Consider the following 16418-nt stretch of genomic DNA (forward strand, 5'->3'; position numbering starts at 1 on the left):
TAACCTGGTTACTGGAGGATAGGAAGAAAAGATGGGAAGGAAGGGCATTCCAAGCAAAAAAACAAGCATGAACAAAAGCTTGGAACCTGTGGCTTTGGAGGAAGAGAGAGACATTTGGTATGGTTGAAAATACATGGTCAGGGAGGGAATGACAGAAGTAGAGAGAAGAGGCTGGATAGGAAAGATGGGGTCATTTTTTAAAAAGCCTCAAATGCTATGCTGCAGATTCCAGCCTGTCATCTGAAGGCAGTGAGGAGTCATGTAAATAGGAGACAGACATGACCAGAGAGAGAAGACAATAACCCAGTGGTAGGAGAGACCTCCTGTGAACCACTGGAGGGCAAAACTATGTTAATCATCTCACTCATACAAAGATTTTTTTGAGCATGTGCCAGGCACTGGGGCCCAGAGAATACTAAGGTGGGCAAATAGTAGACCTGGTCCTGCCCTTCATAGAGTTTATGGTCTTTATGGGAAAGACACACTGGATCAATTAGCTATATAAACAAGTAAAACTCAACACTGTGATGTATGCTATGCAGGAAAGGCCTATGGGGCTATGAGAGCATTTAATAGAGAGAACTGACTTGAGGGAGGATGTCAAGGAAGATTTAAATATTTTCATCTAAAGTATGGGTAGAAGTTAACCAGGCAAAGACGACTCTATGCTCCAAATGGATAAGAACAATGACCATGACGTCTGTGCCCACTACTGCATCCTCAGCCTTGCATCTCCAAGCAAGGCAGCAGAAGCCAAAAATTAGGAAAGGGCTTTCCTTAGAAGGTGAGCTCGGTGCAAGCACCAATTACAGTAAGATCCGGGGGCATCCCCAGAGGCTACTGCTGCCTCAGTTTCTCTGTCATCACTCTTCTGGTCTCAATTCAATTACTTTCCTCAGAGACCTTCCCGGGCTGCCCTATCTAAAATATTCAATCCCTCAATTACTATCACATCTTTAAATATCTTTTGCGTTTGTGGTCGACTGTCTCCTCCCACTAGACTGTATGCTCCAGGAGGGCCGGAGCCTTGTCTGTCTTGCTGTTTCTATCCCCAGTGCCGAGATCTGTGCCTAGTACGTAGGAGGGGCTAAACATACATCTGTTGAAAGAATGAATGAAGCTTAAGAAACTGGAGACCGGAGGTTGGATGGGAGGACCGTGACTCGTCCATGGTCACTCTGGGGCCGAGCCTCGAACCCGAGACTCCCGGCTCCCGCGGCCTGGCCTCAAGGGACGACTCAAGGCTCCTTGGGCAGCTAAGCCTCGGCCGCCCCGTGGAGGCGGGGAAGCCCAAGGCCGCCTGAGCACAGCCGAGGGTCCTCCCAGGCCCGGTGCCCGCCATCCGGCACGGCCCAGCCACGCACTCACCTCGGCAGCTCCACTACCGGCGCCGAGCCGCCGCCGCCGCCGTCCACGGGGACAGTTCCCAGCGAACCGCACTTCCGGGGCCAAATGGCTATTCCGTAGGCTCAGACAGGAAGCCTAGACCCAACCCCGCCCATGGCACCAACTGCCGCCAGGAAGCAGGTCTTGGGGCCACGCCCCCAGACTTAGGACTCCGCCCCCACGTTAAAAAGCCTGGCTTTTCACCTCCTTTTAGCCACGCCCCCTGCCGCCCAGTAAGTATGGAAGGTGTTCGGAGTACCGGTTGCGGTACACCGCTTGAAAAATCCAAGTTTAGTACCCAGCTTCCCAGGCTTCCAGGCTCCTACGTCCGACCTTTTTAATCTCAGTCATCGTTTTTCAAATTCAAACCAGAAGAACAATTTTAACAAAAGCATAAACATGATGTTGAGCCAAGGAAAGCAGATGAAGTAGCACAGACCGCAATTTTCTTTATAGGAAGCTCTATGACAGGCAAAACTGACGAGTGGTGATGGGGTTAGGGCAGTGGGTACCTCGGGGCTAATGACTAGGAGGGGCCACATAGGAGGCTGGGGACATTCTCCATCTTCATTTTGGGGTAGTTACATAAATGTGTTCACTTTGGAAAAGTCATCAAATTGTACACCTATGAGCTATGCACTTTTCTGTATGTATGCAATACAAAAGTTTTGTTTTTGTGGTTTAAAACAGGAAGGCTATGTGTAGCTATCTTAAGAGAAGATGCAATTTTTGCACAGAATGTCTGAGATTGTGTAGGGTTAGTGTTCCCAAGCCTGCCTCTGTATCAGAATCGTCACAGAAAGCTAGTTTAAAATACACAACCCTGGTTTAATCTCAGTGCCTGACACATAGTAAGGATTCAAAGACCACCACCATCATTGTCATGAGGGTGTTATAGAAGCCCCTAATGGAACACACGATACAGACCTGGGGGTCATGGGATATTATCCAGCACCCTCCTAGTGGCAGACCCTGCTGCCTGCACGGGAGCCACAAGGAATGACAAGCACAGTGCTTGTCCTCAAGAAGGTTACAATGTAGGGGTAGCAAGAAAATCAATAGCTGTGAGGCAATGTGATAAATACAGAAGGCTTAGGTGGTAGGGAGATGAGCTCTGAACCAGAAATGGATTGGAAGGGGTTAGGTATAATATTAGTTATGTATTGCTGCCTAACAAATTACCCCAAAACTCAGTGGCTTGCAAGGATACATTATTTCCCATGATTTTGTGAATTGACCAGGCTCAGTTCTTCTGTTCCATGTGATGTCATCTAGGGTTGTCATTTGGTTACATTCATCTGTGGGTCCCACTGAGGGTGAAACATCTAAGACAGCTTCACTCATATGTCTGGCTTCTCAGCTGGAGTGGCTGGAATAGCTCGCAGCTGGCTGGGCCTCTTTCATCACATGGTTTGCTGCGCCTCAGTAGTCTACTCCAGTGGTTCTCAAGCAGGGGTGATTTTCTACCACAGGGGGCACATGGCAAAGCCTGGAGACATTTTTAATTGTCACAAGTGGAACATAGAGTGAGTAGAGGTAAAGGATGCCCCCCCAAACCCTATAATGTGCCAGATAGTTCACCACCCCAAGTAATTATTTGGTCCAAAATGTCAATAGTGCTCAGTTTGAAAAACCCTAGTTTTAGCCCAGGCTTCTTTATATGGTGGCTGGGTCCCAAGAGGGTAAAAGTGGGAGCTGCCAGAACTTTCCAAACCTAGGCATTGGAACTTATACATCATTTCCTCCACATTCTATTGGCCAAAGCAAGTTACAAGGCAAGCTCTGAACAAGCTCTCCCCCCCAATCCATGGGCAACCACTGATTTACTTTCCACCTCTGTAGATTTTTGGTGGCCACTTTTACGGGTCATCTGCTACAGCTAGAGAGACTACACAATGAGAGAGATTCATGTGGGAGATGATAGTAGTCCGAGCTCAGATGGTAGCAAAATATCCTCATGATAAAATGAAATAATGGCCGTGAAATCTTTTTTCAGAGTGTTACATAAAAATACTAATTTGATAATCCACACTATACCTGGCTAGGAACTACTGTACCTAGCAGCTTTCTGTGAAGCTGGACTTTCTCTCAACAGCCGTCCATTCTATGGCTGTCCAATTCCCCTGCCCTCTGTCAAGTTCATCAAAGCTTCTGCTGAATTAAGAATCTAGAGAATGATCGCTTCAGTGACATCTCAAATCATCCTCCAGGGCCTCTAATAACAAAACATCTGCTTGTCATTCTTCCCTACCCCTCTGGGTTTCTGTGAGAAAATACTGTTAAATGATGGTAATGATAAATAACTTCAAAACTAAGCCTCTTGACTTCCAAGAAGAATGGCATAATTTGAAGGCAGCTAATTATCCACTCATTATAATTTACTAATAGTGGTTGTCTTGCCTTCTGTCTCTAGTCTGGGAACAATAGTTAGAAAGATGGAATAGTTTCCCAGTTAACACATCTTAAAAAGAAGAGGGAAGAGAAAGAACCTTATCAAACATGTAGTCCAAATCTCTCATTTCATGGATGAGAACTCTGAGGCCCAGAGAAGGAATGAGACTTGCCCAGAGTTGCTCAGCAGCTGGTAGGTGGCAGAATAGGCACTGGAATTTGGCCTATTCAAGCCCCACCCAGGGAAATGAAAGGGTAGCTCTGTCTGCCGCATGCAGCCTGGAGACTCTGCACTCAGACTACCCATCAAAGTGGCAATTGGCATGTCCAGGCCTTTCTTTAGTCATCAGTGTAAGACAATGGAGCCACAGAACCAGGCGGTAGAAATAATTCCTCAAAGGCTGGGATGTGGTTTAAATTGGAGAGAGGGCTAGGGCAGGAAGAGCTTTGCTTTGCCTCAAGACTAAATGTTTTTTGTTTGGTAGCATCTCTTACATTTAATTTAGGATCTATGAGGATGGGACTTTCAAAAGACACCTCCAGCTACTCCGGGACTAGGAAAGGTTGGTTTTTAACCATTAAACCTGAAGTTTCAATGTAATGGAATATTGTCAACTCTTTCCTTGGGAGGGCATGAAAACAAAGCTACTAGAATATAGATGCCTTGACTATCATGAAAAAAGGGCAACCCTAGCCTTTCATGTTCCTGGGATGTACCATCCCCAGAGGACTCCAGAGTGCAGCCACTGGGCCCCTTCACACTTCAGGGCACCAGCCTATGCTGCTTCCTCTGGAATGTTCCCCATGCTCCCCTTACTGAGGTGAAGCATCCTCTGCATTTTTTCTTTCCTCAGGTTATAATTGTTCCCCTGATATACACATTCCTATCTAGCTCCCTGCACTTCCCCTGTGTGATCACAGCTCATCCTGTGTTTCTTGGGTGATTATTTAGTCGATGATTGCCAACCTTATTGGATTATGCATTCTAACAAGTTGGGGACCTCATCTATTTTGTACCCCAACCTCATTCCAAGTTCTTAGCTTGGTACCTGGCACCTAATAGGGTGCAAAGAATATTTGCTGAATAAATGATTGAATTAGAGCACTGAGATTAATCTAGACCAACTATTCTAATTCCAAGTAAAGAAAATGCAGCCCAGAGATGGCCAATGACTTGCCCAAGGTCACGCAGAGGGTATCTGATAGTTCCTTGCTGACTATTCACTTACTTGGTGAGTGATGCCTGGGACAGGGCCATTTCAAGGACGTGCAAGGCTGAGGGGCTGAGCTGTTTTCCATGCTCTGGACAATTGCAGTCCTTCTCTTTACGAGAAGACTCCTGACAGGGAAGGAATTCTAAAGACAAGTTCATGAAGGGGCTCTCAGGATCTATGTATCTCCTGAATTTTATGAAGATTTTTTGAGGAAATTTTTTCAATAGTGAGACTACAAGATTTTCATCAGGTCCTCAAAGGAGCAAGATCCCCCAAATACTAAAAACCACTCACTTCAGCTCTCTGATAAACCTTTTCTTCCCTTCTAGCTAGAAAAGCCACCCCACAGCCCAAGAATCCCTGGGGACAGAAACACAGGTGAATGTGACGCTGTGGGGCTGGCAGTGGTCAGGGCCAAGTGGCTAACTCATGGGTCCAGAGAGAAATGCATTTTCAGCTTCAGTTTAGGGAAAGCTTCCTGGAATAAGTGCCAGTTAACCTGGCTATAATAAACGGTGATGGTTTAAGAGACTGAAAGTGTTGTGGGGAGGAGGAACAGGGTCCCAGATTCCCTCTGGCACTCCCAATGTCCTCATTAATTTCCCATGCCTAAAAGGAGGGCTTGTTTAAGCTGTCTAGTATTAGAGTCATTTTCATTCAGGTACCAGCCTGCAGAGTCTATTTTACCCTCTCCGTTTAGAGGGCAACATGGGCTATTTTTGTGATGCCAAACATCATTGGCAGCCCTCTGTCCCCTCTGTTGAATTATTCATTCTGCAGGATGAATTATTAATTTCCAATTTTGTACAGCAAATGCCAGGCAAACAGATAGAAATGGAGTTGGGACCCTGGGCGTGGAGCCACAGACGTCCCTAGGTCCCCTGAAGCAGTAGCCACCAGGGCCAAGAATTTATGCAGGAATCTGCAAGGGGCTTGCTCTGGAATGCACTTGACTGAGGGTGAAATTGGCCCAAGTTCACGGTGCTCCTGAAGTGGTCGGGCTCCTCTCTCCTCCAGCTCTCAGGCTGCTTGCCTTCCTGGGTCTTGGCTGTGGCACTCCTAACTGGCTGCGCTGCGTCGCATATCCAGAGTAGGCTCAGCTACGTTGAGTGGAGTGACTTGGGTTTGATTCTGAGCCTAGAATCCAAGTGTCCCTGGGTTAGTCAGGCTTCAATTTCTCAACCTCAGCACTATTGACATTCTGGCCCAGATAATTCTTTGTTGGGAACCATCCTGTGCACTGTAGGCTGTTGGGCAGTGCTCCGAGCCTCCACCCACTCAATGCCAGTAGCGCACCTCCCCTTACTCCCAGTCGTGCAACTAAATATGTCTCTAGACATTGTCAAGCATCCCCTGAGGGACAAAATTGCTCCCACTTGAGAACCAGTATGTTAGTGCTTTCACTGTTTTGAGGGGTTTTTTTCTTATCTGTTAAGTGGGGATCAGAAGAGAGGCTACCAGGATATGATGATCAAATGAGATCACAGATGTGAAGTCTCAGCTTGTTTGGAATGTCTCCACCCCAGGACTTTTCTGTTGTGTGAACTGATGGTTCTCTTCTATGTCTGCGTCCAGGTCTTGGTTGTGCTCAGGGGCAGGTAACACAACATCCACCTTAAACTGATTTATTTGAGCAGCGAAAGAGGATGATTGGTTCAGATAACAGGAGACCCAGAGGTGTGCTGAGCTTCTGGTTTGGTTGATTCAAAAATTCACCAGTGTCCTCATCCTCGGAGATCGGTTCTTTCTGTCTTTTTGCTCCACCATGTACAGTGAGGGCTGCTACTGAAACTGGTTCACCTCATGATCCTAAGATGATCTCCAGCAGCAATTGACACTATGGGCCTCCTTATCTGCTTCAGTATCAGAAAAAACACACATCTGTTCCTACATTTCAGGCCAGAGTCCTGACAGGCAGCCTAGCTGGGCCACTTAGATTACCCATTCTGAAAACAGGTTCTACATCCAGTGGAATGGGTGTGCTGGTTGGTTTAAGCCCTTCAAGTCCACCCTGGAACTTGGGATGAAATCACCTTCCCTAGTATATGGCAATGTAGATACCCAAACAAAGACCTAAGTACTGAGCCAATTATTCTAGCTGGAGGTGGGGTACAGACTACGTAGATTGGCTGGACCCGGGACTTGACAAACCCGTTGGAGTTGAGGAGGTGGGAAGGTAAGCCTCGCCTAATTGCAGGGACTGAAATTGCAGGAGGCTTGGTTTCCCAGGACCAGGGATGCTGCTCCCAAAAAAGGGGAATGGATGCTGGGCAGGCAAGAATGAAAGGTGTCCATTGCGTGAGGTCAGCAGAGGGCTGGGGCATGTTAATGTATCTGTAGAGCAGATCAGACTTCCCTGAGTACCGCCTCAGGCGTTCTTGAACTCACCTTTTATTCCACCCAGTGACCAGTGCTCTCAGGTGCAACTTGACAGTACCTCATCTCTCTAATTTCATGCCAGGGTGGGAGGGAGGATACTTGACAGGCTCTGAACATCCTACATGCAACCTGGAAGTGTGAGACATTAATGCCCCATGAGGCAACCCTTGATCAACAGGAATGGGAGCTGATGCCTAAATGTTTCCCTCTTTATTCCTTACAGTGGACACTTCCAAGATATATCTCCTAAGACATCTCAGCACATCCCAAGGGACTGAGCCACCTGTCACCCATATTAGGGTCACTCATGGCTCCTCCTTGTTCTGGCTCTTGCTTCTTGCTTGTCTTTCACTCCTGCTCCCTGGGGCTACTTCCAAACTAAACTGTCCATACAGAAGTCTTTATCTCAGATTCTACTTTTGGGGGAACCCAAGATAACTCAAAGATTTTAGTTTGTCTAAGATTTAGATGTAAGCCTTTATACTTTTCTAGACATCATATGAAAAATAGATAGAAGTAAGTTTTGTGTCTTTAAATTGGCCTCCTACCTGGCTGATTGGGGCTGTGCTGTGAAGACACTGCACTCAGAGGATGAAAGTCAAGTGGCTTGAAACACAGCACATCCCAGGCCTTTCCTGGCAGGAGGCAGCGGCCTGCCAGCTGCTGTGCCCTGGGCGGGCATGCAGGCAGCAGGAGCGTCCCAAGATGAACTGCTACCCAGAGAAGCTGTGAGAGACTGCAGGCCTTGAGAACTTTATCGAGATGTTACCAGCCAAACCGGGAAGGCTGCCCTGCCTCCAGTGGAGCCCCTGTTATTCCGACTGACGTGTCAGGACACTGACTTGCGCCCAACTCTGCTCAAGTATCAAGTGCTCCCTTGGGGTGGTCTGCTGGCCACATGGCACAAAGCAGCCTTTGCAGAGATGGCGGGAGGGGCCCGGGAAAGGGGTGTCTCTCTTTCTCCCTCACTGGCTATAGACATATGTCACAATATGTCTGCTTTCTGCTCCCCTGGGCTTGCTTTTCTCCACTGACAATCTCTGACACTGTTAGAATGAATGCCTTGTTCTCTCAACCTTCTGGCCCCTGCTCATACACCTACTGTGCACCCTCCTGGTAGGGCTCTTGGCCACCTCTCCTGGGTTCAAACCTTGCTCTTTGCTGCCAATAAGGCCAGCAGGCCCAGTCCTTGCCTTTTGACAATCCCCTAGCTCCCCAACAGAATACCACAGCAGTGCCAGCAGGGCACAAAGGCAGCCCAGTTTATACCTATTTACAATATCTCTGTTTATTGTTAAGCACAGCAGGGCAATTTGGGGCAGAACTGAATAGTTACTGATTAGCCCTGATCTGACTGTATCTCTCTGACGCTTCATATTTTTCAGAGACTCCTTATGACAGTTCAAGAACCATGTAGGGTATTCAAGCCTCTTTAACCTCATCTCTTCTTGTCCCACAACCTCCCACCATTGACCTACTGTCATTCCATGGCAGTCCTGTACTCCCTCTAGCTCCCATGCCTGTGCCCCAGCTGGTCCCACTGCATAGGATGTACTCCCCACTCTTGTTCCCCTATTATCTGGCTTACTTTGAATCATTTTTCAGGGTTCAGCTGACTGCCACCTCCTCCAGGAAGCATTCCTTAACTTCCAAACTGAGTGAGGTTCCTCTTGTAAGTCCCCAAGTTGCCTAAGTAATCCTTAGCTCATTGCCTGGTACCTGCCTGTTTATGTGTTTGTCTCCTGCAGCAGGCAATAAATTCCTAGATAATTCAGGCGCATCCCTACTTCACCCATCACTCTCTCAGGGCCAAGCCCTGTGCCTCACACAGAGAAGGCTCTCAGCAACTGTTTGTTGAATGAATACTAGGATGATGGAACCAGAAGGTATTATGCTCAGTGAAATAAACCAGGTGGAGAAAGACAAGTACCAAAAGATCTCCCTCATTTGTGGAGTATAACAACAAAGCAAAACTGAAGGAACAAAACAGCAGCAGACTCACAGACCCCAAGAAGGGACTAGTGGTTACCAAAGGGGAGGGTGGGGGGGAGAGGGGACTTGTGGGTATTATGATTAATACACATGGTGTGTGTGGGGTCACAGGGAAGACAGTGTAGCACAGAGAAGGCAAGTAGTGACTCTGTGGACCTTACTACACTGATGACAGTGACTGCAGTGGGGTATGGGGGGGACTTGATATTATGGGTGAATGTAGGAACCACAATGTTTTTCACATGAAACCTTCATAAGAGTGTATATCAATGATACCTTAATAAAAAAAAGGAATAAATATTAGGAGACTTCATTCAAAGTGTCTAATAATTTGAGTTGAGGTTTTTTTCAGAGGAAATGGAATCTCAGGTTTTAATATAATATGGAAAAGTAGAAAAATTCATTCATGTATTAATATGAGGTATCACTAATATTATCATTATGTTCTTTTCTTAAATATATTTGATATACCAAAAATATTTGTATAGACAAATATTTCAAAACTCACATAGCCACAAATTTAAGAAAATACTGCTAAAAACAGAATGAAAATAAATATGCAGCAGCCTAACAACATAAGCATTGTGTATTTTCCTCCAGCCCCTACCTTTGGGCAAGCCCATTTTCCCCCATTACAGAGCGTGCTGTTTCTACCCTCTCACTTAATATTACAGCATAAAACAAATTTTCATCTTAGAATCACTGCATTTGAAGTTAAAAGGAACTTTAGAAATAGTCCCATCCATCTGCTTCATTTTCAGGGAGAGAACTGAGGCCCAGAGCAGCATCTGGCTTAAAGTCACCCAACAAAGTGACTCTAGTTTCTAAACTTCCTGACACGCAATGTCACCTTCCTGCCCCACAGCCTTTGAGATTTTCTTAAACACTTTCTCCACTTTTGGGTCTGTACAGGAAAATACTTTGAAACATGGATTCTGAAGCACAGATAGATCATAGTTAGACTTGTATGCAATTGCTTTTTTAGGGTTTAACGACACGAAATGTTTTACTTCTGTTGGAATTCCTACAGGTTGCTGGGTGGAGAGAGTAAATTAAATTGGTACAATGACTTTGGAAAACTGGATGGGAGAATTTCCTCAAAGGTGAACATCCACTTACCTTATGACCAGAAATTCTCTCCTATATACTTCCAACAGAAATGAGCCTTTGGGTTTACCACACAACATGTACAAGGAGGTTCATGACAGCCTTATTCATAGTAGTCAAAAATTGAACTCAACCTGAGTGTCCATCCACTGTGGAATGGAGAAATAGTTGCAGTATATTCATACAATAAAACACTACACATTGAAATGAAAAACAGTGGATCTCTACTACTTGTCAAATCATGGATGAATCTCATGGACTTAATGCTAAGTGAAAGAAGCCAAACATAAAAGAGAATATGTTGTATGATTATGATTCTGTTTATATGAAGTTCAAAATAGAACAGCTTAATTTATGGTGACAAAAAAAATGGTTATGTGGTCATGGTAGTGCAGGGGAATGAGGGAGCTTGGGGGCTGATAATATTGTATATCTTGTAGAGGTGTTAGTTACATGGATGTTTACAAACATAAAATTTTAGGCTGGATGTTTGAGATTTGTGGATTTTGTGTGTGAAATAAAATTTTAAACATTTATTACACTCCCCACACTGGTGTGATCTGAGTAAGGTCTGTACTCTTGTTAATTTCCTGGTTTTGAAAATGCACTACAGTTATACGAGGTGGGAAAGCTGGGTAATGCGTACACAGAAACCCCCTGTAGTATTTTTGCAACTTCTTGTAAGTCTATCATTATTTCAAAATGTGAAGTTAAGAAAATCATATGCTCTCTACTCTTCACTACAAAATCAGACAGTTTAAACGTATTACTTTTTCAAGCACACTCCATCCCACCTTCAGCCACATTTATGGATCAAATAAACCTATTTCCTTTTCTAAGTGTTCTTAGCTCTTCCCTATCTTTCTTCCTTTACTTCCTTCTCTTGAGTATCTTTGAATCTGGCCTGTTCTTCTGCCTCCCATTTGATCACCTGACCTCAGCGAATGCCTGCTAAGAGAGTATCTCCACGAGATCTTACTCCCCACATCTCGGTGAATCCAAGAGCTAGGAAGCCTAGAATTCAGCATTTCCCTCTCCTCCCTGCTCTGGCTCCTGGTGACCTATGGCCAGGCCTCTCATTTGTAAGTCTGGGTTTACCTGTTTGAAAAATGGGTTGAATAGTAGATGCCTCCCTCACTAGGGTGTTGAACTTTAATTACTGTTTACAACATTCTTGAGATGTCAAGATGAAAGGCAGTTTTAAAAGTCAGTGTTATTGGCATTAGTAATAAAGCTGAGGAGTTTGTTTGTGAGTTTGTAAGGTTGTCATAACTGGAAAAGAGCGGGGAAAGGTTGATTTTATATGGAAAAACCTTGCCTGAAAGACAGCCACAGATCCTGGTTGGTATAAATAGCAAGAACATGTTGTACTTCAAAGGATTTTGCAAATTTCACATTCTTACATAGCCCCTGAAAAGATAGAACCCACACTCCAAAATTGAAAACAAGGGGTTACCTGGGGTTATAGGACAGGAAATCCAAGGGCCAGTTTTTGGCTGAGACCACTCTCAGTTCTCTTCACAATTTACAAGAAAAATAGCAGTTAAAACACAGGGTTTTCTACTTGTACCATCAATACTTTGCTTTTTCTTTTTGCATTCTGATCACATTTCTACCAATACAGCAGTTAACAAGGACTTTTAGAAACCTACCATTTTTGTGAGCACTTTATAAGGGGAGGTTAGGATAAAATAAAAGGCTAAAACTCAGCACACAGGCCCTCAGAGCACTTACTATCAAGCCAGAAGATGAATAGGAACAAGTGGCCTATATTTAGAATTTATTTCATGGTTTCTTGTTATTAATAATAACTGCCCCCTCTGGCGTATCCAGAGCCCTCTGAAATGCATTACATTATTTGATCTTCCAACAATGCTGGGATTACAGGCTTTGATTTGAGGATGAGGATGCTCAGACAGAAGTGACTTTTCTAAGGCCACACAGTCTGAAAAAGGTGGTGTTGGAACTTAAACTTAGTCTTGGGAATTGGAATGGTCTAGAGGAATCTAGTGGAAGGATCTAGTGTTCTTTCTAATGAGCTGCCACTCCTGAGAGGCTACGAAAAAGAGAGCCCTGACCTTTTGTCCCAGGTTCAAGGCCAGCCTGGGCCAAAGATCAGTGCCATCAATGCCAGTGGCATCTAATCAGAGAGGAAGAGCAGCGTTTAAAGGTGTGAGTCTTGGACTCAGAGGCTTTGGTTTTTACCCTGGCTCCTAATCACTAGTATGTGGATTGAGACAAATGACTACTTTGCTGGACCTTAGTTTCCTCATGTAGTAAATGGAGACAAAATAACAGTGTTTCCTTCTTTCTTAATACATTCTGTTAAAAGAGATAATCTATAGAGAGCACTTAACCCAGTGCCTGACATAGATAGGCCTTGCCAAAGGTTATCAGGCCAGAGCTTAGAAGGCAAATGAATGGTAAATGCATCTTCACCACTAAAAGGAACCATTTGGGCCAAAACTCAAAGGAATTAAAATAACTTATTTTTGAGATAACTGTAGGTTTACATGCAATTATAAGAAATAATGCCAACAGAGCCCCTATGCCCTTCACCCTTTTTCCCAGTGGCAACATCTTGTGTAAGCATAGTACAATACACAATGCAAGAAACTGACGTTGATAAAATCTACCGAACCTATTCGGATTTCACCTCTTTCACATGCACTCATTTGTATGTATATGTGTGTTCTTAGTTCTAGGCAATGTCATCACATGTGATTTGTTTGACCACAGCCTCCACAGTCAAGGTACAGAACAGTTTCATCTCAAGGGTCCCTCTTATAAACCTTGTATTGTCACAGCCTTTTCCTCCTCTTTCCCATCCCTGAGCCCTGGCAGCCACTATTGTATCCTCCATCTCTATAATTTTAAAGAATGGTATACATTTAATCATACTATATGTAGTAGCCTTTTGAGGTCAGCTTTTTTCATTCAGCATAATTCCCTTGAGAACCTGTGAAGCTGTTGCAGGCATCAAGTCTCTTCCCCTTTCCTGCTAAGTAGTATTCCATGGTATGGATGTACGATAGTTCATTTCACATTTACCCACTGAAGGATATTTGGGTTGTTCCTCATTTGAAGCTATTATGAATAAAGCTGTGAACAATCATGCACAGGATTTTATGTGGTCGTAAACTTTCATTTCTCCAGAATAAACATCCAAGATACAGTTGAGAGGCAATGATAAATGTGTGATCAGTTTGCCTTACTTTTTTTCCAGAGTGACCCCACCAGCAAAGTAAAAATGATCCGGTTTCTCTGCATCCTCACCAGCAATTGGTGTTATCACTATTTTTAAATTTTATCTATTAGGTGTGCAGTTATCTCTCATTATGGTTTCAATTTGCATTTCTTTAATGACTAATGACATGGAACATCTTTTCATGTACTGATTTGCCATCTGCATACCCTCCAGTGAAATGTCTGTTTGTGTCTCTGGCCCCTTTTCTAATTGGATTGTTTGTGGTTTTTATGGTGGGGTTTGAGTTCCTTGTCAGATACATAGTTTACAAATGTTTCCTCCCAATTTGTAGCTTTTCATCTTCTTCACCGAGCCTTTCAAAGAGCCTAAACTTTTAGTTTTGATGTGGCCCACCTTATCAACTTTTTCCTTTCATGGGTTATGTATTTAGCATTAAGGCTAAAAAAATTTGTTTTGCCCAGTCCTAGATCTCAAAGATTTTCTCCTTTTTTTCTTTTTTTTTTTAAGTTTTATAGTTTTACACTTTAGTCCTTGATCCATTTTGAGTTACCTTTTGTATGTGCTGTGTGATTTAGGTCAATGTTCTTTTTTTTTTTTTGCCTGTGGATGTCCAATTACTCTAGCACCATTTGTTTAAAAAGCTATATTTCTTCTATTGAATTGCATTTGCACCTTTGTCAAAAATCAGCTGGACATATTTGTGCAGTCCTGTTTGTGGGCCAAGGACCCAAAACAATTTTGACTCAAATATTGAACTTGAGTGAAGAAAACACAAGAAATCAATCCCATACAATGCCTGAATGAACACTAACATGTGAAGCATTTATCAAGCAATCTAATCCTCTATGTAATTAAGTGTGACACTGTAAGAAATTGACTGTGTGTACCCTGATCATTCAAACACTTAGGGAAACAGTCCAAAGCAGCAGGGTGTATTGAAACAGGCCCTGACTTTGGGGCTAGGAAGACCTGCATTTACATTGTGATTCCATCACTTACCTGAAAGACATCGGCAGGTAAATGAGTTACTAGCCTCCTGGAGCCTCACCTTCTCCATCTTTCAGTGGATATCATATTACCTGCCTCATAGGATTAGTTTGTGGATTAATGAGACAGGGACCTGAAAAATAGCTAACAATGAACTTGGTCCACAGTAGTTACAGCAGGACAGATAGTTTGGGGCTTTACTCTCTATTCTCTGTCAGCCCCCTCCAAAGCATTCAAAGCAAACATATACTCTAAGTAAAAATTGTGCATGTTAGCAAATATATGTGCCTTACAAGTACAGCTTTGAGTGTTTTCTAATCCCTCCCTTCAGCTGAGCCACGGCTCTTTAACCCTTCTCTTACGCAAATTGCAGAGATGCTACAGATCCGTCATATAGGTTGGGCTTTTTTTCCCCTAAGCATTAGAACTTTGTGGGTTTGTCCTCACAACCAGTATTTCAACCTCATCTGGCCACTAACCCAGCCTGCAAATGAAGTTCACCTTTCTCTGGACATTAGCTTTTCCCTCGAAAGGGTAAGAAATTTGATGCCCACCCTTCTAAAGTGACTCAGAAGAACCAACAAATAACAAAATGCAGAATCCCTAGGGATTTCCTCATACCTTCCGTGTGTTAAGCACTGTTGAGCAGGGGTCAGTAAATAAAGCTCAGGTCCAAATCCTCCCCTCTTTCTCCCCACAGTCTGTTTTTGTCTGGCCTGATTGCTGAGAATGGTTTTTACATTTTAAAAGGTTGTTGAAAGGAAGAAAGAAAGAGAGGCAGGAAGGATGGAAGGAAGGAAGAAAGGAAAGAGAAGAATATGTTACAAAGATGTATGTGGCTTGCAAAGCCTAAAGTAGTTACTATCTGGCCCTTTACAAAAGTTTGCTGGCCCCTGCAGTAAAGGATAAAACCGAGGCTCAAAGAAGGGGAGGATGCCATACACCTGGATCATACATCAAGGAAATAGTTGAGTTATGTTTCCATCCATCTGTCCGAAATAGGTAGAAATAAAGGAAATTCATATGCTGGAACCCACAGAATGGAGGCTGCCACTGTGGCCCAGCCCATGTCACAAATCTAAACCTAAGTTAGCTCACACTTACAGGAAATGCTTTGTTGTCTAGGAAACTTAAGACATCAATCACAATACCCCAGCTCAGTTTTAGCTAGCTCACCTTATCCTAGGAAATAGGACTTGCTAGCCTTCCCAGGAAATCCTTGCCAGGACTTCCAAGGCAATTATGCCCTGTTTCCACGTTGCTGCTTTAATGCTCTACAAAACTTGCTTTTGCCCAAAATCCCTCAGGAAGATTGCACCAATGCTGTGAGGCACTGTGCTCCCCCATCCATGGATTGTTTTCTCTTGAATAAAGGATATCAGACTCATTACCAGATTGTATTATTTTAGTCATTTGACAACCAGTTGGACTCCCTTTATATGTAAGGATAACATGTTACGGACTCCATGGGATAGTTAGTGCGGAATTTCCCCAAGTGGGTTCCAAGGAGCCCAGATTTCAGGAGTTGCCCAGAAATCACATGTCCTCAGCTCAAATGAGTTCTGGAAACTCTGAAAAACTGTAACCACATCTAAGAAGGTCTTATAAGCGTATCCACATAATAAGGCTCTGAGAAGTCCTGCAGCAAAAAAATAAACTGGTTATCTTTGTTGAATTCAGCATGTCCCAAATTTATTCAGTTGGGAAAATCTTATTTTGCTTTGTTTATTTTGATGATAGCTATGAAATATTCT

The 16418-nt window shown here is 43.9% G+C and overlaps 1 protein-coding gene across 6 annotated transcripts in view; it reads right to left on the reverse strand.

Moving 5' to 3' along the window:
* Positions 1-1506, reverse strand: part of ASCC2 (activating signal cointegrator 1 complex subunit 2) — a 34532-nt gene extending 33026 nt beyond the window's left edge. For 2 of the 6 annotated variants that reach the window (XM_073223395.1, XM_073223393.1), the window contains exon 1: positions 1369-1491. The gene's annotated coding sequence lies outside the window, so the exon portion shown is untranslated. Of the gene's footprint in view, positions 1-1368 lie in introns of all 6 variants that reach the window. The other 4 variants (XM_073223396.1, XM_073223394.1, XM_036993298.2 and 1 more) reach the window with 3 other exon arrangements.
* Between the last annotated feature and the right edge of the window lie 14912 nt (positions 1507-16418).

The sequence above is a fragment of the Manis javanica genome, chromosome 15 (genome assembly GCF_040802235.1).
Source record: "Manis javanica isolate MJ-LG chromosome 15, MJ_LKY, whole genome shotgun sequence".
Classification (NCBI taxonomy): domain Eukaryota; kingdom Metazoa; phylum Chordata; class Mammalia; order Pholidota; family Manidae; genus Manis; species Manis javanica.